The sequence below is a fragment of the Protopterus annectens genome, chromosome 6.part0 (assembly GCF_019279795.1).
Source record: "Protopterus annectens isolate FY-2018-M chromosome 6.part0, PAN1.0, whole genome shotgun sequence".
NCBI lineage: Eukaryota > Metazoa > Chordata > Ceratodontiformes > Protopteridae > Protopterus > Protopterus annectens.
Window position 1 is genome coordinate 1,416,228,939 of NC_056737.1, and position 21,382 is coordinate 1,416,250,320.

Consider the following 21,382-nt stretch of genomic DNA (forward strand, 5'->3'; position numbering starts at 1 on the left):
TTTTCTAATTTGCAGAAATGTATTCAGCTAATAACTGAACACATTTCTGCTTCTTATACTATTTCTGCACAGGCACCTGCCTGCTTGCTGAATCACTAATTCACCTCATTTGCATGGTTTTCACCAGCAAATGAGGTAATTAGCATTAGGCAGTAGTATCCATGTAGGAATAGTGTAGGAGCACTCCTGCATATCCTAGGAGCCCTTTGCTGAATCGCTCGGCAGCCATGTTCCGTGCAGCAGCTGTTGCACTATTCCTACACTCCATGTAGAGTTTAATGAATCCCGGGGACAGACATATATATATATATATATATATATATATATATATATATATATATATATATACACACACACACACACACACACACACACACACACACACACACACACACACACACACACACACACGCACACACACACATGGGTTATATACAGCTCTTTGACAGTTAAATTTTAGGACAAACTTGTACATATCAGCTTTTTTCTATGCAAAATCACAGTTTATTGGAGATCAGAGAATCTGCCCTTTCTCCACAGTAGTATGATCTCAGAGTTGGTAAATACTATTAAACAGGAGTTTTAGGGGAGCATAGAGAGGCTGCCCCCTGCAAAAGCAAATGTTTTGATTTGTTTTCTTAATTTTCAGTCAGCTGGTGATGAACAAGCTGTTTTTGATCACTTGCTGTTTGTTATGTTCATTTTACAATATTGTGACACACAGACACACACACACACACACACACACACACACACACACACACACACACACACACACACACACACGCACACACACACATGGGTTATATACAGCTCTTTGACAGTTAAATTTTAGGACAAACTTGTACATATCAGCTTTTTTCTATGCAAAATCACAGTTTATTGGAGATCAGAGAATCTGCCCTTTCTCCACAGTAGTATGATCTCAGAGTTGGTAAATACTATTAAACAGGAGTTTTAGGGGAGCATAGAGAGGCTGCCCCCTGCAAAAGCAAATGTTTTGATTTGTTTTCTTAATTTTCAGTCAGCTGGTGATGAACAAGCTGTTTTTGATCACTTGCTGTTTGTTATGTTCATTTTACAATATTGTGACACACAGACACACACACACACACACACACACACATATATATACATATATATATATATATATATATATATATATATATATATATATATATATATATATATATATATATATATATATATATATATGGGTATATGGTTACCAATTATAATATAGAACTCAAGTACCATTTCATTTTACAAAATACATCAAAAGAAGGAGTTTCCGAAAAACAGAAAAACTGCATTACAGCAGGCCCCCTATTCCCCCACATAGGGGAGTGAATCCTCCAGAGTCTAGCTAACTTAAATATACTAACTACGAGGTAGCACAATATCAGGAGAGGTGAAAATATCTTACCTAGTATTCTGCAATCTTGCTGCTGTCAGCATTCTGCAAATGCACTGCCCTTATGCTTGCAAATGTAATTAAGCAACGAAAACAGTGGGTTTACTAAATCTAATGGTGATGAGGATCATTGCTTTGTAACAACTGATAGAGCAGATATTACTGAATCAGAAGATGAAGATTCTTCAAATCTGGTCAGAAAAGATATTCTTGTAACTGGAGATTCGATTATTAGAAGAACTGATAACATCTGCAGAGAAGATAATGAATATTGAATAGTGTTATGCTTGCTAGGAGCAAAAACAGAGGATGTGAGACAAGCCTTAGAATGCCTTAATGTAAGGAATTATGGAACTGTTTTTATTCATGTCAGTACAAATGATCTCATCTGCAAGGACTATCTGAACTTACAGTCCTCTTAGATAGCACAGCTTGTACAGGTGTAAGGACATATTTTTCATAAATTACATATTGAAAATACAGTCATGTCACCATGATTGAAAAGATTGTTTGGGTAAATACCCAAATGAAAAATATGTCCTGTTTTTAAAAATGGAAATGTGTAGAGCATCTGAGCCTAATTTTGGGCACACGTGTTCAGACAGGATGGTGTGCACTTGTCAAGAACAAGGAAGACAATTTCTGCAGCAGATATTTTGCAGTATTTGACAAACATAAGGCAGGATTTTTGCCAAGTCAAAAATTTAACAGTTCGCAGATAGTAACATTTGATGCATCTTTGATGGTTTTTAATGCTAGGAACATTAATAATAACATTTTTATTGGGAAATTTGCTATGTTCCCACAATATTAATGTTGTCATTGTTTGTGAAACATGGTTGAAGAACAATGACTGGAAATCTGTTCTGCCAGGGTATAAATATTTTACTGTAACAGACATGCTAACAAAACTTCAGGTGGAGGTGTTATGATAAGGATTAAAAATAGTTATGAGATCTGTGATTATTACATGCTCAGTGATAACACCAATACTTTTGATTGTGTAACTGTGACAGTAAGACAACCCTGGAGCATATAACAATTGTTGGAGTGTGTATACCAGCAAAGTCAAGTGCTGACTGCTTTAGAGGAATTCATACATTTCTTCCATGAAATACTAGAGGGAAGAATAATAGCGGCTGGCGACTTAAATTTGCCAGAAACAGACTATATTAATATAGATTCAACATCATTAGAAAGCAGATTATTCATAATGTATGTTCAGGAGCAACAATTGCTTCAAATTGTAAGAAAAACTACCAGGGAACAGAACACACTAGACAGTATTTGTGTTCCTAAAGAAATTACTGTTAACCTCATGTCAAGTTTTACCACAGTTGTTGTGCAGCGATCATGGGATTATAAAGGTTAATTTGTTGCTAGATAATTCTGCCAAACTGAAATCTAAACCAAGGCACAGAGGGTTAATAACAGATTATATGGAAGCAAAACAGCCACTAATCAAAACTAATTGGAGTGATGCATTCAGTAGAAAAGCTGCATAAGGAATGTGGAAAGTTTTGAAAGAGAAATTGCTTGAATGCAAAAAAAAAATGTTTAACATCAGGATCTAGGCATACAATCTCATGTGGATATATTTCCATAAGAACAAGATACTTGATTAAAATGAGAGGCAAAAAATATAAGAACTAAAAAAGAGGTTGAACCATAACTTTAAAAACTGAAATAAACAAGCTAGACAAACACAAAGTTCAATATACCTCCAAAAGGCTAGACTGGGAGACCAAAAAACAGCAAAATTCTCAAGTAAAAAGGTAGAAGGAATCCCAGAAGACAAAGCTGTAGCACAATTCTTTTAATAAAAACAAACCTTGACAACAAATGGTGAGTGCTTTCGAACCAAAGTGCTTCTTCAGACAAATAACATCACAGCAAAACACATTTATATAGTAAAACAACAGTCATCAATTATTAAAATGAGCAATTATCACAACTAAATCCCTTGATTTTAGAATGGGTCTTAAAGAAACCCTGTCATTGAAGCCAGGTTTCCTTTCAGCACCAAACCTCAAAATCCACTGAAGTTCTCTCTGTTCAGTATAATTCTTTAAATCACCTCCTCTGGGATTGTTAAACACTACCTCCATTACTTTAAAAACAAAACTATGTTGCAAGTCAGATTCTAACACATGTTTAGCTAAAGCATATGTAGCATCACACTTTTTTATGGCATAAAGGTGCTCACGAATCCTCTCAAAGAGCATTCTATTAGTTTTCCCTACATAGTAACTGTTACAATCTTTGCAGGTAGCTAAATAAACTGGTTTTTGGTCTTACAATTAGCATTAACTTTAAAGAAAAAAGTTTGTCCAGAGACACGATGTATAAATTCATTAGTACCATCTATATGAACATAATATCTACAGCTGCCACAGGGACGAGTCCCTGTAAAAGACTGTGAACGAGGGAGCTCATTGTAACTGTCTCTATAACAGAGACGTTGTTTCAAAGTTTTTTTTTTATTTTTATAACTAATAAGGGGTTTCTCATTTATCAAGTCTCTAATACAAGAGCCTGAGGTTAGAATGCCCCAATTAGAATAGATAACATAATTGACCTGCTTAATGTCACTAACAAATGACAGGGTCATGGGAATACGTCCACCTCTCTGTGGATGTGGTCTCCTATCAAAATAGTCACCATCTTCAGAAAAGTATGGCTAAGCCCTCCCCGTCCTAAGATTCATGACTTTTTTTGTCATTGTGTCCACTTCAACATTACTATAGCCTCTGATTAGGAACTCATTCGAAAGTGTAGCCAAATCTGCTAGAAAACCTTCTTCAGTATTATTCAATCTTGACATCCTCATTCCTTGTCCCTTCAAAACATTCCTGTACACGTGTCGGATGCATGCTATTATGCTGTAATAATGTGTTCTGTCTACAAAATTTTCTAAAGAGCCTAGTTGTAAAATTACCTGTGGCTTCCTTATTAATCTTAACATCCAAGAAAACTACTTCTGCCAAGGATACAGAAGAAGTGAACCTTAGAAAGGAGGTGGCACTTTTCAAATAATGCAAGAACTCATTCAACTGTTGGTTGTCACCCTTCCAAAAGAGTATGACATCATCAACAAACCTTCTGTAAAATATAACTGAAGTATTGTAATGAGTACCAAAAACATAGTGTTCTTCCCAATGAGCCAATACCATATTGGCATAGCTATTAGCACATGACGTGCCCATAGCTACACCCTTTTTCTGTAAATAATATGTATTTTAGAGCATAAACACATTATTTTCAAGAATAATTTCCAAAAACAAACACAAAAGATCAATGTGTTTCAAATCATAACCACTATGTTTTAACAAGTATTGTTTTACCATAATAATGCCATCAGACTTAGGGATGCAGGTAAACAGGGATTCAACGTCTATGGTCACTAGCAGACATTGAGAGGCAACCTCTCTATCATGTATGAAAGAATACAATTCTTTTGATAATTGCCTTGTGTCATTCAGCACTGTTTTAGCTTTCAAAAGTACTGGTCGAGGTTGTTTATCGACATATATAGAAAATGGTTCAGTCAACCATTTCCCTTCTGACACTATAGGTCTAAAAGGAGGTTTTTCCATGTCTTTATGGATTTTAGGGAGTCCTTGAAAAACTGGAACAACTGGATGTTCCACATTAAGATATTGTGACAGGCTATCAGTAATAAGAAAATTCTGTACACAATCACGTACAGTAAAAATTATTGTACATTGCAATTCCCAAATGAAATCTTGTTCAACCTTTTCATAGACATTGTCATCAGATAACATTTCCATCAATGAGTTAACATAAAACGCTTGATCTAAAATAACAATTGCTCCCCCCTTGTCTGCCATTTTAATGGTAATATTGACATCGTCTTGTAAAGTTTTCAAAGCTCTCCATTCTGACTTGCTCAAATTGTAAAACACGTCCCCTGTTACTAGTCAAATCTACAACATCCTTGTTAAACAATTTAAATAAATCCTGCTCACACTTTTTAATAAAAACTTCAAGAACTGCATTAAGCGGAGGTTGAAAAACATTTTTCTTTTTGAAAGGTAATGACATAGAAAGTTCAGAAGCACTATAACAGAAATACATCTTAAGTGCTACATTTCTGTCAAAGAGTCTTAAATTAACCAAAACATCTAATAATTCAGACTTCTCGGCTGGTATAAAATTAAGGCCATGTTGTAATAATGTTAACTCAGTTTCAGACAGTACCTTGTTTGAAAGATTCAAAATGAAGGAATTGTCGTCCTATTCCAAAACTGTTTCAGAGTATGCATAGTCTCTGATTGCTGGCGTCCCCTCTTCCTCCCTCTGTTCGGCGACATATTGCATTCTTGTTCTCCTGTTCTCAACCACTTCACAGGAAGCGGTAACTGTAGTTCCCCAAAAACCTGTGTTGTAGAAGCATTCTTCCTCCTTACATCAGGTAAAGAGGGCTGTTTACAAATCCCTTCTGGCTGGGACTCCGTTCTTGTCGTTCCTTGATTCAAAGCAGATGCAGTTCCACTACTAGCAAATGCTGACCCGGAAGGGGTAGCTGAACAGTCTGTTGTTACTTTGGTTGATGCTTCTCTAGCTGGCTAAGCTGTTGCATTAATGGCTGGTACATTAGTGGCATTCTGTCTAGGCCATATAAACACACGACCATTTATAAAGCCTGAGATGTCCCAATTCAGTTTCTTACTTTTTGCGTCTTAAGATGCATCTCATAGGTGGACACATTATCTACTATCTCATCAATAACAGATAGACATGCTTCACGATCACAGCTATTTAACAAACGTTGCTTCCGCTCTTCTATTGCTGTTAGTAGCTCACTTTCAACAGGTGTAAAAAACTCTATTAAGAGGCGAATGTAGGCATAACTGTGTTCCAGGTTTAAACGTTGCCATTTAGTAAGTAGTTCACTATAGTTGTCCCCATAGGAAGGCATAAGCATGACCCTCAGTCCTCTGGGAATCACTCGATGTTGCAAACAAGCTTCCATATGTAGCCTCTGCCACTGGAAGCATTTTAATTTGTAGAGGTCATTTTCCAAAAGTTTTAGATCTACCGGTGAGGGTAGAGAAACATTAGCATTGTTCAGAACACTTGAATTAGAACTGTCAAAAAAGCTAATGTTCAACAACAGATTCACGTCCATCCGTAGCAATCTGTTTAAATGATCATTACCAGAGTGCTTACCAACATTGCTGAGAGCAGAGTCAATAGCAACAATTCCATTAGTACTTTCCCCAAGGAGGAAAAGCAGCATTATGCAAAGTTCAATATACCTCCAAAAGGCTAGACTGGGAGATCAAAAAACAGCAAAATTCTCAACTAAAAAAGTAGAAGGAATCCCAGAAGACAAAGCTGTAGCACAATTCTTTTAATAAAAACAAACCTTGACAACAAATGGTGAGCGCTTTCGCACCGAAGTGCTTCTTCAGACAAATAACATCACAGCAAAACACATTTATATAGTAAAACAGCAGTCATCAATTATTAAAATGAGCAATTATCACTTAATTAAATCCCTTGAATTTAGAATGGGTCTTAAAGAAACCCTGTCATTGAGGCCAGGTTTCCTTTCAGCACCAAACCTCAAAATCCACTGAAGTTCTCTCTGTTCAGTATAATTCTTTAAATCACCACCTCTGGGATTATTAAACACTACCCCCATTACTTTAAAAACAAAACTATGTTGCAAGTCAGATTCTAACACATGTTTAGCTAAAGCATATGTAGCATCACACTTTTTTTATGGCATAAAGGTGCTCACGAATCCTCTCAAAGAGCATTCTATTAGTTTTCCCTACATAGTAACTGTTACAATCTTTGCAGGTAGTTAAATAAATCAAGTTTTTGGTCTTACAATTAGCATTAACTCTAAAGAAAAAAGTTTGTCCAGAGACAGGATATATAAATTCATTAGTACCATCTATAGGAACACAATATCTACAGATGCCACAGGGACAAGTCCCTCTAAAAGACTGTGATCGGGGGAGCTCATTGTAACTGTCACTATAACAATCTTCAGTGGATTTTGAGGTTTGGTGCTGAAAGGAAACCTGGCCTCAATGACAGGGTTTCTTTAAGATCCATTCTAAAATCAAGGGATTTAGTTAAGTGATAACTGCTCATTTTGATAATTGATGACTGTTGTTTTACTATATAAATGTGTTTTGCTGTGATGTTATTTGTCTGAAGAAGCACTTTGGTGCGAAAGTGCTCACCATTTGTTGTCAAGGTTTGTTTTTATTAAAAGAATTGTGCTACAGTTTTTTTCTTCTGGGATTCCTTCTACATTTTTACTTGAGAAGCTAAATAAACAAATTAAGCATAGTGTGAGACAAGATCAAGAAAAAATTGAAAAATGTATATAAAGATATTTACCATAACAGGAAACCATTGTATAGATACTTAAGATGTGGAAGGAGTAAATACATACAAATTGATAAACTGTGTGTAGATTCTAATATTTATTCTCAGACACAGCAAATTATAGATTTTTTTTTACAAAATCTTATGCAAAACAGTTTGGCTCCACAAGGTGGGGGTGATAAGTTGTCCTAGTGGCATCCAGGTAACTTCAGTTACTAAAATCAAATTAGATTATATTGAAAAAGAGCTATGTAAACTGAATCCAAACTATAGGGATGGGACAGAATTAGTAATAATGATCCGAGAACACTTTAGCAAGAACTTACAGTACAATCATATCTATTTTTATAAGGTTGTATAAATATTGGGATAGTCTTCAAGACTGGAGACTTGCACTTAATAAACTTGTCTTTAAGGGAAAGGGGAGTAGGACAAACCCAGAGTCATATAGACCCTTAAGTCTACTTTCATGTTGTGGAAAATAATGGAGAAGGTAATATTGGATTTGCTATCATCAGAACTGGAAAGGTTGGTATTTGAAACCATATATAAATATGCATATGTTGAAAATTGATCTATTACCACCTTTAACATGGTGTTCTATAACAATATTGTATCAGCTATGAATGAAAAATTGTGCTGTGATGCAATTTATTTAGATTTAACTTCATCATTTGACAGAGCAATACACAAAACACTGATCAATAAATTAGAACAACTAGGTGTTGATGCACTCTTTTTTAAGATGGATCGCTGCATGGTTTACAAATAGGACATGGCAAGTATCATACAGCAATTGGACAAGTAAAATTCTTGGTTACAGTCAGGGTGTCCCACAGGGCTCTGTCCTAGGTCCTTACTTGTTTAGATTGTATATTTTAGATATGTCTTTTTCATCTGAGGTATTCTACAATCTGTATGCAGATGACCTGAAATTGGGTAAACTGATTACATGTGTTACAGATAGGGCATGTCTGCAAAAGAACTTGATTAAATTGACCATTTAGGCACAGGAGAATAATATGCTAATAAATACATCAAAAATTAAGCATATGGGATTTGGGAGATGCAAGCTGAAAGATGAATATTTAATACAGCACAAAGTGATTGAAACTGTAGATTCATTTAAGGACCTGGGTATATGGGTAGATCCAGCTTTGAGTTTTTCTAATCATATCAACCAATTGGTTAATGATAGTTACAGAACTATAGGATGTATAAAAAGGTTTATAAAAGTCTAGAAGTTGTTGTTGTTGTGTCTTTCGGCTTTTCCCGGTTAGGGGTTGCCACAGTGGAACTCCGGTCCGCTAATGATTGGCACTAGATTTTTACGTGCCGAGTTGCCTGCCCTGATGCACAACCTTCAATGAAGGTAGGCCCATTCATGCATGTCTCCACACAGAAGAAGCTTTAGCTGAGAATCGAACAGGACAACATCTTACTGTGAGGTGACAATGCTACCGCAGCTATACTTATAAAAGTCTAAGTATGGAATAATAACATGTAAACCTTATAAGACAACAAGTGCAAGTAAACTGGAAAGAGTACAGCAGAAATATACCAATAGCATCCATGGATGTGAAAATGTAAGTTATTTTGAATGACTAAAATATCTGAACTCGTACAGTGTCTCATATAGATATTTAAGAGGATACCTTATTCAGGTATGTAGGGCATTTTGAAACATCTACCTCTGGGAATGTTTCAAGTTATCAAAAAGTAGTAAGGCATCATCAGACAACCTATGTAGAAGATTCTATAGGAATGAGAAGTGTACTAATTGGCTCTCTAGGACAGCAGCTGATGCATGGAATAGACTACCAAATTACATTAAGCTAGTAGCAGTTTAGATATTTTTAAGAACAGCCTGAAAACTTATTATGGAAACAACTGTTTTGGTATGTTTGTAGGCTAGAAGGGCAGTAATGCCTGTGCTTGAAATATTTGTATGTATGTGTGTGTATATCTAGCTATATATTTATATATGTGTGTAGATATAGCTATAGCTATAGCTATAGCTACAGATATAGATATAGATGAAGATATGGATAGACACATGCACACACACACACACACACACACACACACACACACACACACACACACACACACACACACACACACACACACACACACACACACACACACACACACACACACACACTGGCAGATAGACAGGCAATATTGGCAATGCCCATTAACAGAAGTGGCCTAGAGAGAAATGTTCTAAAATTATTAAATTTGGGCGGCACAGTGGTGCAGCGGTTAACGTTGTCGCCTCACAGCAAGAGGTTCTCTGGTTCGATTCTCGGCTGGGGTGCCTTCTGTGTGGAGTTTGCATGTTCTCCCTGTGTTCGCGTGGGTTTCCTCCGGGTACTCCGGTTTCCTCCCACATTCCAAAGACATGCATTTGGAGCATTTCTCCCCGGGCCTCTGCTGAAAACAGGATCTGTGGAACCTAGTCGGACATTCCCGGTCAACAAATGTTAAATAAAAAATAAAATAAATAAATCATATAGCGCTATCAATTTCAAATTCATACCAGATTGCTAAGACAGAAAATAGAAATAAAGAAGTGAGTAAGTAACTTCCACTACAAGTTGTGGAAGCTGGAATCCCAATACAAGTGCACCACAACAAGTGCTGAGTCATGTCATCATGTAAACAGAGAGGAAATGGCTAGAGAGGACTAGCAGAAATGGGGAATACTAAGCAGAGTAACACGCAGAATGACAAGAGGAAGGAAAGGTAGTAGTGGGGAGAACAAGACTATACCTTTTTGGGTCATTTTATTAAGAAACACAAGAAATCAGGGCAAAGCCTAAAGTAATGGGGGGGCGTAAAAGCCCAGAATAAGAACAGATTTTAAATATTGCTTTTATAACTTTAGAAAGTTGCTAGAATAAAAATATTTGTGTCACCATGCATTTTCTGAAGGTATGAAGTCAGAAATTCACATATATGTAATTATTTAGCAAGATCTGTTCTCAGTGAATTGCCAGAAAACTTATGAGGAACAGACCAAAAATATGTTAAAAATCTGGAGATTCTGTGAAATCTGGGGGAAAACAGCTATAAGGAAGGAAGGAAGTAGTGGCAGATTAACAAATATACAATATAGACAATGACTGACAGTGGTGGTAATGACACATAAGGGGATAGTTAAGGAGAGGTGTGGACTGGCAGAGTATGGACAGCTGGTGATGGGAGGACTGTACTATAAACAGAGGCTAGGGAGTGACACATAAGGATGGGGAACTGAATGACAGAGGATAGGATAAGGGTAAATAGGGTCTGCATGACTGGGTTAGAGAGGAACCCACCCAGATTTCTGTCATCTTCCTGGCTGACATCATGTGTGGTACTGCCTATGGTAATCTAATGGATGGGGATGGCTGACTATGTGAACCAAACAGCCACACAAAAAAAAACTCCAGGATGCCAGTGGGGGCATCCAGCTCCTAGCTCACCTTAGTTCTTACCAAGCTTTGCACTTCCTGCCTGGTAATCAAGAAGGGCACCTTCAGACCACTATCATATGAGGAGCTTTTGCCATCCCAAAAGGTAGTCATGGAGACCCTTAGCAAGCCCTGTGTGTCATCCTACACAAGGTGCCCCTTGTCACTCTGCAGACAGAAATGCCTGGGATTGCTGGGGACTCAAGCTGCTCAGCAGTGGGCATGGATGCTGGTGCAGAACATAGTGGCCTCTCCATCTCACCACAGCCTGCACTACTGCTAATCTTATAGAAAAAGGAAACAAAGGGGAAAGAAAAGAAAAGAAACAAATACGACATATTAGACCACATGGATTACATATCACTAAGATAGTACAGTGCAGGCAATAATTCATACACTTACCATGCGGCCTGGAGAGCCTGTCACACCTCCTTAGCTAGTCTGCCCTGTTTGCTTGTTTTCCTTAGCTGTTGTAAAACATACAACAAACAGTAATTAGTGCAGTATATCTCTAACAACAGAAAGTGACTCCATCTTCCTCACCGCTCTCTTTCTCTGATGAATGCAGTTCAGGTGAATGCAGTCAAGGTGAATGCGTCTGTAGGCAACTTTGGCTGCCTCCATGTCTGCCTGCTTACCATTGTGAAAGATACCAGTAGCATTGCCCATGACTCTGGCAATTTGGTGCAAGACATCAGTTTTAATGATTCCTATTCCCCAAGTGCACACCCGCTATGATTCTTGTGCAGGAGGTGTAGGAAAACCTTGCTTTTCTTGCTGCACCATATGAGAGTCTTATTGACCCCAGTGCTTGAAGTTGCTATGCCCAATCATCATCTTCTTTTGGCTGTTCCCATTAGGGGTTGCCACAGTGCATCACCTGTTTCCATTTCTTCCTGTCCTCTGCATCTTGCTCAGTCACACCAACCACCTGCATGTCCTCTCTCACTACATCCATAAACTTTATGTTAGGCCTTCCTCTTTTCCTGTTACCTGGTAGCTTCATCCTTAGCATCTTTTTCCCAATATACTCCACATCCCTTCTCAGCACATGTCCAAACCAATGTAATCTTGCCTCTCTGGCTTTGTCTCCAAACCTTCCAACCTGGGCTGAACCTCTAATATACTTATTCCTAATCCTGTCCACCCTCGTCACACCCAGTGCAAATCTTAACATCTTTAACACTGCCACATCCAGCTCAAACTCCTGCCTTTTTGTCAATGCCACTGTCTCCAACCCATATAACATAGCTGGTCTCACTACCCTCTTGTAGACCTTCCCTTTCACTCTTACTGGTACTCGTCTGTCACAAATCACTCCTGACACTCTTCTCCACCCGCTCCATCCTGCCTGTACTCTCTTCTTCACCTCTCTTCCACACTAACTGTTACTCTGAACTATTGACCCCAAGTATTTAAACTAAGTTTAAGTTTAGGTTTAAGTTGCTATGTCCAATCTGAAGGGAAAACTGAGGAGAAAAATGACAGCCCCCAGCTGACAACCTCATGTACTTGACACCACATGATGTGCATCTCTGAAAAGCATGATAACTTGATGAAAAGTAACACTAGTGAAACCAAGCAGTAATATAGTCTTTGCAGTGGTCATTCATGTATATACATTGCACATGACCTCTCGGTCCAGATATAGGTAAATACAAACATTGTAATACTGAATGTGGCTGATGATGCGTCATGTTATATGACCATGCTAAATTAACTCATTAGCATAATTACTCAGCTACAAAGCCCATTTTAGTAGGATAGAAGCCACAGTTGCCATATTATGGGAGACTACATTATGGTGAACAAATTATAGAATCAGAATATAGTAGAGAACAGTGTGTATTACCACACTGGCCAATTTACAGCAGCCAGGATTACTAGTAAAGGATTTCAGGACTGCAGTGACCATATAAAGTTGCATGGAACAAACAGGGATAATATTTGTGCAGAGAAGTGTGTGCATTAAGACAGGAGACTGACATTTTGATGAGGAGGGCCCAACCTGGCAGAGCATAAGGTAAGAGACAGCCGGGTTGCAGTCCATCTGGGAAGGCTTATCATAACAAGATACAGGGAACACAGTTGAGCAAGGTTAGTGTCCTACTTTGTAGGGCTTGCAGGGATGTGAGGCCTTCAATACAGACAGCGTAGACAACAAAACACCCATATGTCGATATGTATAATGTCAGCTTATGATAATTGTAAAGTACACTCTCCAAGAAATAGCCTCCGAGCGTACAACTTTAAAACAACTTTCGCCCCATATGTGGGGGGGGGGGGGTTGCACCCTCTTACACCACCTCACACTTTCTGCTATTTATAGATTCTAAACCTCAGATTGCAGAATACCAGCTAAAGGAGATATTCCATAATCCCTGCACTATAGTGATCTTGCACAACTGTTGACCATGTGTTTTGTTGAACCAAGTGTGTCAACAAAAGAGATGGCAATCTTAATGATAGTTGACTAAAATTAGGGAAACAATATATGAGTCTACTTCAAAACAGTGAAACACCCTATGCCAACATGCATAATGGTGACCTAAAATAATTTAAAAAAAAGTCGACATTTTAATATGTATGCTCCAAGAAATAACCTTGGAGCATGTAACTTTAAAATAACCTTTTTTTTGCAAATATATTATGTACACACACACACACACACACACACACACACACACACACACACACACACACACACACACACACACACACACACACACACACACACACAAACAGTATGCAATCCACATTGTTTACAGTCCTCTGACTAATCAGTATTAGTCAATATTTTAATTTTATACTCTAACTTACATATTTCAATATTTCTACTCCTTCAAGTCCTTTTTTTCTAAAATATTGCTTTAGTTGCTGTTCTGTGCTTATGTAAAATTTTAAATCACTTTTATGGTAAAACTGTTCCATGCATATTATGCAAATTATTATTTCCTTTTTATTGTAAAAAAATGTTTTTCATGTGTATATATCCTGTGAAATATGTTCTGAAATCTAAACTTTATCTTACAAGCTATTTACATTTAGCATTTTTGTGGAGCTTTTATCCCTCACCTCCACTGAAAATGGGCTCTGCCCAATCAAACTTTTCCAATCAACAAAAATAATTAGCTAACTATGTGTCTAAGTGTGCGTGTGCATGTTTGTGCACATGTATACGACCAAAGGATAAAAGGTCACACTGGCGAACGTTTCAGTAAAAACTCCAAGAAAGTCACAACTAAGTTAGAATATTCACTTTGTAATACCTTAAACCTCCTGTAGTAGAGGCCCATGGGTTATATGTAAGTGACTCCTTAAGGACATGCAAGTGTTTCAGCTACATAGCTTCTGAATGTCTGTGATGTGTCTCTTTTTACTTTTTAACTCTTTACTGGTATATTCAGGACAATGAAACCAAACCTACTAGCTGCAAACATGCCATGGTTTGCTCTTTTTCTGAGCTAATTAGTATAGTATATCTGGATTATTTTGCTGTACTTTGGAAGCAGAAAGATTAAGACCAAGCCTGATATCCATAACCATTAAGGTGCCTGAAAAATATCACAAATAACATTCAAACCAATGGGCAAAATGCATATACTTGTACACGTCATACATATATGTGTGAGTGAGTGCTTTTTCATGTGAATGAGCTTAGATGGGTATAAAGATACAGTGGCAGTGATAGAAAGTGCCTATTATTAAGAAGAATGTCAATGCTAAAAGATGCCAAACAGTACAAAATATATTCTGTATGAAGATGCCACTGCATAAAAAGCAGAAAAATGTATCTCGTTTATTTTAGCACAAGAACAACGGTAGAGCCTTGCATCATGGAATATTTTTTGTTTTAGTTATAGTGAGACTTTGAGAGGGGCCAGGCAAAAGAGGACAAAGAAAGCTTCTAAATGTATGTTACCATGAGCAAATAATCACTGGCTTTTCATAGGTTCATAGGTAGGTACTAGGCTATCGGCCCTAGGGCCCATACAAGCCTAGCTAAAAAATGTACCCTGTCTTTTGCCACCCAAGAAAATTATTTTCCTGTGCCCCTGTCGAGCAGAGCCACAGAAGTTATCCCCGGGGTGAATTTCCCATTTCCCATCCAATCATCAAGATTTTTCTTGAAGAGTACTAATGAGGAGCTCTGTTTGGCATAGATAGGTAGTCTGTTCCAGAGTATGGGAAGTCTCTGGGGCAGGAATCTATCCCTCCAGCATGTTCTGTTTATTGTGGTGACAAGGTTTAGGTCCCTAGAGCATGTAGCTCAGAGGTGTTGGGATTTCTTTAAGTGGAGCATGTCCAACAGCTCTGGGTTTGACATAGCTTTGTATGTTAGGCAGAGAACACCCCTGAGTAGGCGATATGCGATGGAGTAAAGCTGTAGTTTTTTGAGACGGTCTGCATAGGGCATCTGTTTGAGGCCAGTAATTCTCTTTATGAGGTATTTCTGTGGTCTTTCCAGTTGTTGTAGATGTCTTGTGAGGTACATACCAAAAGGGGTGTTGTACTCTATAATGGGTCTAATGACTGATGAGTAGAGGGGAACAATGACCTCTTTTTTCCGGATGAGAATCCTTTTGTGATGAGATGAGCCATGTAGAAGTATTTTCTGACCACTGTGGCGATGTGATTATCAAAGGAGAGACTACTGTCCACCTGTGCCCCAAGGTCTCTTATCACATTTTCGGCATTAAGTAGACTACCAGCCATGTGGTAGTTCATGGGTACAGAGTTTTTACCAAAGGGGATGAGAATACACTTTTTGGCATTGAGCTTCAGGCCACGGCTTTGACACCAGGTATTTGTCTCAGTGAGGCCCTTTTGTAGTTTGTTCACATCGTTAGGAGTTTCGATTATGGCTCAGAAAATCTTTATTATTTTGGTTTCAGGATTATGCTTGTATTATACAAAGTTAAACTGAGGTCCCATATGCATGAGTTGAGCATTACATGGGCAGATGTAAAAAATCCATGGTACTTATCAAAAACAGTAATGTAATCTTCCAGTGTCCTGACCAAATTTCTCTTCTTCATTTTGAATACTACCTCAGATCTCCATTGAAAAGAGTCTGCTGGACTTGTGGGGCTAAGTCCGTCAAGAAAGGGTAAATAAATAACTAAAAATAAATAATATCTGTTGCTAGATAGATAGCCTTTGCCAGCAATACAGAATTTTCAAACATAGATTTCAGGTAATGGTCAGAGACTGCACATTGCTAGCAGTGAGTGTTATATGAATAGGAAATGCAAACAGTAGCAGCTGTTAGAGAAGCTAACACCGTGACATGTAAGTGGTCACTTGTTAAATTTATTGCCCAACAACCTTGCCTGCCTGGGTCTGCTGCAGGAGTGCAGTTTCATGACTGCAGTAATGCAGTGTGCTACTTTATTTTAGAAGAATGATCTGCATTTTATTAAACATTTTATCATTTGCCTCCTGTCTCACTGAACACATCGGTTTGGTCATTAGCACACATCTAACATACAGCATATGCTAGACTTTTCCATTTTCATCATTATTTCTTTGAGCTTTAAAGAAACAACAATAACAACAAAAAAAAGATTATTAATGTATAAATACTGTTGTTTTCATACTACACTACATTGCAGCAGTCCTGCAAGTGATATTAAAATGTTATGTATACGTATTCTTCTTTCAATAGTGTATTAAAGTCCAATAAAGTTGCACTATTTGTTAGTCAGGAAGTCTCTGCAAAAAGACATAGCTTTTTTAGATGACTCTGGGAAATGCTGTAACTTGCATCCATATGTGATTATCTTGGGATCCTGAAGATTCCCTGACGTTAACGATCTTGGTGCATCCACTGCAGGTGCAGGACTGTCGAGACTCACATAAACTCAGCTGATGCTTTGCATGATTATATATTCTACCAGTGTCCTGTTTTGACAGCTTATTGTCTCTTTCTTTCTTTTTCTTTCTTTCTTTCTTTTCACCATGCTTTGAATGTCTACCTTTCAGCTACACCACCCCTAAATAGTTAATCAACATCTTCATTTGACTTTTCTTGCTGTTACAGACCAAAATATCTATTAGGGGGTAGGGATTGCTGTCTCTATCATCCATTTTCAGTGTTAGAGACACTAAAGCAGATGTTGTCGGATCTTTCGGCTTTTCTCGGTTAGGGGTCGCCACAGCGGAACTCCGGTCCACTAATGATTGGCAGTAGATTTTTACATACCGAGTTGCCAGCCCTGACACACAACCTTCAATGAAGGTACGTCCGTTCACGCATGTCTCCACAAAGAAGATGCTTTAGCTGAGAATCGAACGGGACAACGTCTTAATGTGAGGCGACAACGCTACCGCAGCACCACCACCGCAGTACACTAAAGCAGATGACCATATGGAAATGGAAATGTAGCAGAAGACAGTTGCGCTGGGGCATGCATGAGAAACTTAGACCAATACAGCTGCATAACATGCATTCAGGAAGGGTGATGCAGGAAAGGCATGAACTAAACCTGCACTGTTACCACTGCATAACAGGAGTCCAGGGAGGGTAATGTAGGAAAGGCATGAAATAAACCTGCACTGTTACCACTGTAGAACAGGAGTACAGGAAGGGTAATGCAGGAAAGGCATGAACTAAACCTGCACTCATACCACTGCATAACAGGAGTCCAGGAGGGGTAATGTAGGAAAGACATGAACTAAACATACTGATACCACTACATAACATGCATCCAGGAATGGTAATGTAGGAAAGGCATGAACTAAACATGCACTGTTACCACTGCATAACAGGAGTCCAGGGAGGGTAATGCCGCAAAGCCATGAAATAAACCTGCACTGATATCACTGCATAACATGAGTCCCGAAAGAGTAATGTAGGAAAGGCATGAGGTGAAAATGTGCACACCCTGCAAAATGAAGACATTCAGGGTCAGGACATGTATCCATGGCCATCTTGTTGAATGAGTGTGTATAGACAACCAGAAAAATACAATTTGAGGGCAGAAGCAGCTCATATAATCGATCTGTGTTTTTCCATTTTCCTACCTACCAGATACATTATATTTATTTATTTATTTGACATTTGTTGACCGGAAATGTCTGACTGAGCTTGCACCTTTTTTCAGCAGAGGCCTGGGGAGAAAAGCTCCATAAAGTATTACATACACCATAACAATGTTTACAGACAGTACAGTATACATGAGGTAATATAAACATGCACTATAATACCACTAGTAGCATGAGAGTTTAAAAGATGTTATTTCCAAAAAAGGCAATAAAACAATATGTTAAATTCATTCATATATCTCCAACACATAATGACTTCACCATTTAGAAGGGAAGTAATGACAATTAGCTGAGAGTTTAAGATGAGAGTACAGAAAGTGCTGTATATCAAATCTTAGTTCTTACAGGCAACAGCATGTACATCAGTAATCAGAAGCAGAGGGGAAGTTTATAGACAGAGCAGGTGATAGAAAAAGGTAAACAGTCAAGAGAAAAAAAGGGGGTGGTGGCTATGGATAAAAGATGGAAAATTAGAGTTGTTTTTAATTTATAAATAAGAGAGGAGAGCAGTAGTAGTTAGAATCAAGTGAAATCTGGGAAAGGGGAGTAAAGAAAGTGGGAAAAGAATGGAGGGGTAAAGATGAGTAGTAGAGAATTTTAGTGAAAAAGGTATTAGGAGTTAGAGCTCTCTGGCTAGAATTATGTATGAATTGAGAAGGGGCTGTATGCAAAGGGGGTCAGGTGATATAAATCCTACTAAAGCCGACATTTGTTTTTCTCTCTCCTTATATGAAGTGCTAGATGACTATCAGTTGCAGTTTTGAATTCCTTATTGCTTTTAATGTTACTACTTTGTAAAGAAGATTGCATCAGTTATCCTACTAAAAACTGCTTCCTCATATCTCCCCGAGGCTATCCAGCATTTATCGTCAGATCATGTCTTCTTGTTTTCGTACATTGTTTTTTCTTCATAGATAATATAACAATGGCAATTATCTCTGTCAAGAATATACATATTACGTTTTTCTAATCATGATGTCCCTTTCCTCTCATTCTGAATATACAATCTCCATGTTTCTTTCTTTTTCTCTTTCTTTCTTTCTTTTTCTTTCTCTCACTCTCTCCATTTCTATAGCTTCTGCCTTGAGCACACTCTTTGGCCCTGATCATCAATACATCTACCCTGAATATGTATTCACAAAGATGAGGTCTCCAGGACTGTACAAGATACTCTAGATAGTATGTTGCTAGTTGATTTCAGAGATAACTGTATTTTTTTTTCTTTTCTGTTGGTGACACATGTGCCTAAATATTCCATTGTTCCATTCATTGCTCTGTTTTCTTTAACTTTAAATCTGGAGCACCTAGTGACTCCCTGGCATTGTGGCATGCTACTTTTTTTTTTTTTTTGCTTCCACTGTGTCTCCAGTCATTGTATACTCTTTCCCAGATTTTTGCATCCCACCTACAAAATTTTACATTTTATTACCAACTCGTGACACAGAGGGATCAAGCCCTAACTGTGACTCAGCTGACCTGTATTTGTTTAGCGGGCAGGGGAAATGAAGGGAGTGAGGTAGTATGATGTAAGTGGCTCATCTATCCTGGGAGGGGGTGGGCGAGATGGCTTGCTTTGTCACTTGGGTAACATCAAGTTGAAATTCAGGGTGGTGCAGTCCACAGAGTCTGGGCCAGAGGGATCTACTGCTGTAACATAGCTGTGTAGGTCTGTAAATTAGTCATGCAGGGAGCTTTCAGGCTCCTTCCTCATAGGCTGGCAGCTCTAGAATCCCTTGGAAGTGGATGATAGCCCTGTAATCATGCCTCACAGGGGAATGGATGGGTGAGAGCTCTCATTTCCATGAGGAGCAAATAAGCTCATAGATTGTAGGAAGCTGATGGTCGTCATGCAGAGGGTATGCAAATAAAAAGTGTATTATATTGCTTTTTTTTATTAAATAAGGATTTCGGCTAGTGAACTGCAGTCTTGGACATGCCTCTGTGGCATTTCTTGGTAGATTTTTGGCAACTCATTTTTTTTCTGTAGGTCACTCGGAGATGAATGAAATCCAGTGAATATTTCTGTGCCTCTCTAATACCCTTAAAGTGTTTGTGCACTTGTGCTGACAAATATTATGCTAACCAAATCCTATCTTGTCCTGCAGCAATTATGTAGCAGCCATGTCATATGCTAGTAACAGTACTGGAAGAAATTATCATTTCCAAGTTTCAACTCAAGACACGGATCGCACAAAACAGTTTGCTTTTAGTATAGCAAACATGAAATGCGAAGGTCAGTAAAGTGTGTTATTAGTTCAGTGCACAATAGTGCAGTCCTAAGAACCACACAACAAGTATCCTCTGCCAGTTGTTTATACCCCCAAAAAGTGTCAATTAGTAGTTCTAAGCAATGGGACTGGCTAATGAGGTGCAGTGACACTGTACATTACCTGTACAGGTGTAAGAACATGTTTAATTAGGCACACCTCACTAAGGCAGGAGGATACAAAGCAAATACATTTTAACAGGCATGCTTATATATTTTGTATGCATGTAACACAGATACTCTTGTGATTCCAGTGAAACAAGTCTATTAAATAATTTAATAAAGGACAACTGTAAATGTGACTGTTAGAAGTTCTGTGACACCTATGTATTAACTGTTGTGCAAAGCAAGTAGCGAAGCACAAGCTTGAAGTTACTTGGTGGTACCATGAATGTGAGAATGAGAGGTCAGGTCACAGATGTTAGAAAAGCTGCGAAAAGTGTCAGAGGCATTCAAATGCTAAGAACTGCTGATACAAAGAAAGTGGTTAAACATCTACATTGTGTTGTCATTATGTTGACAGCAAGGCTGCAGAAGTCATTACAACTAGTATAAGCCTCAAGAGACCCCAGTGAAATCTGAACTCAGGTCATAGCAACAAGTCATTCCTCCCACAGAAAAAAATAGCCAGTGCTAACCTAAGTAGTGTAGCAGAAAAGTTGTATGCTGCAATGTCTCATTCAGTGCCTTAAACCCACCTGCACTAGACTTGTCACTTGGTGAGAAAAAGTCAGCTGCAACATGTTAACAGCACATATTTTCATTGTAGTATGAAAGCAAATTGATCCTATGAATTTTTCACTCTTAAAATTACAATCACTTCCG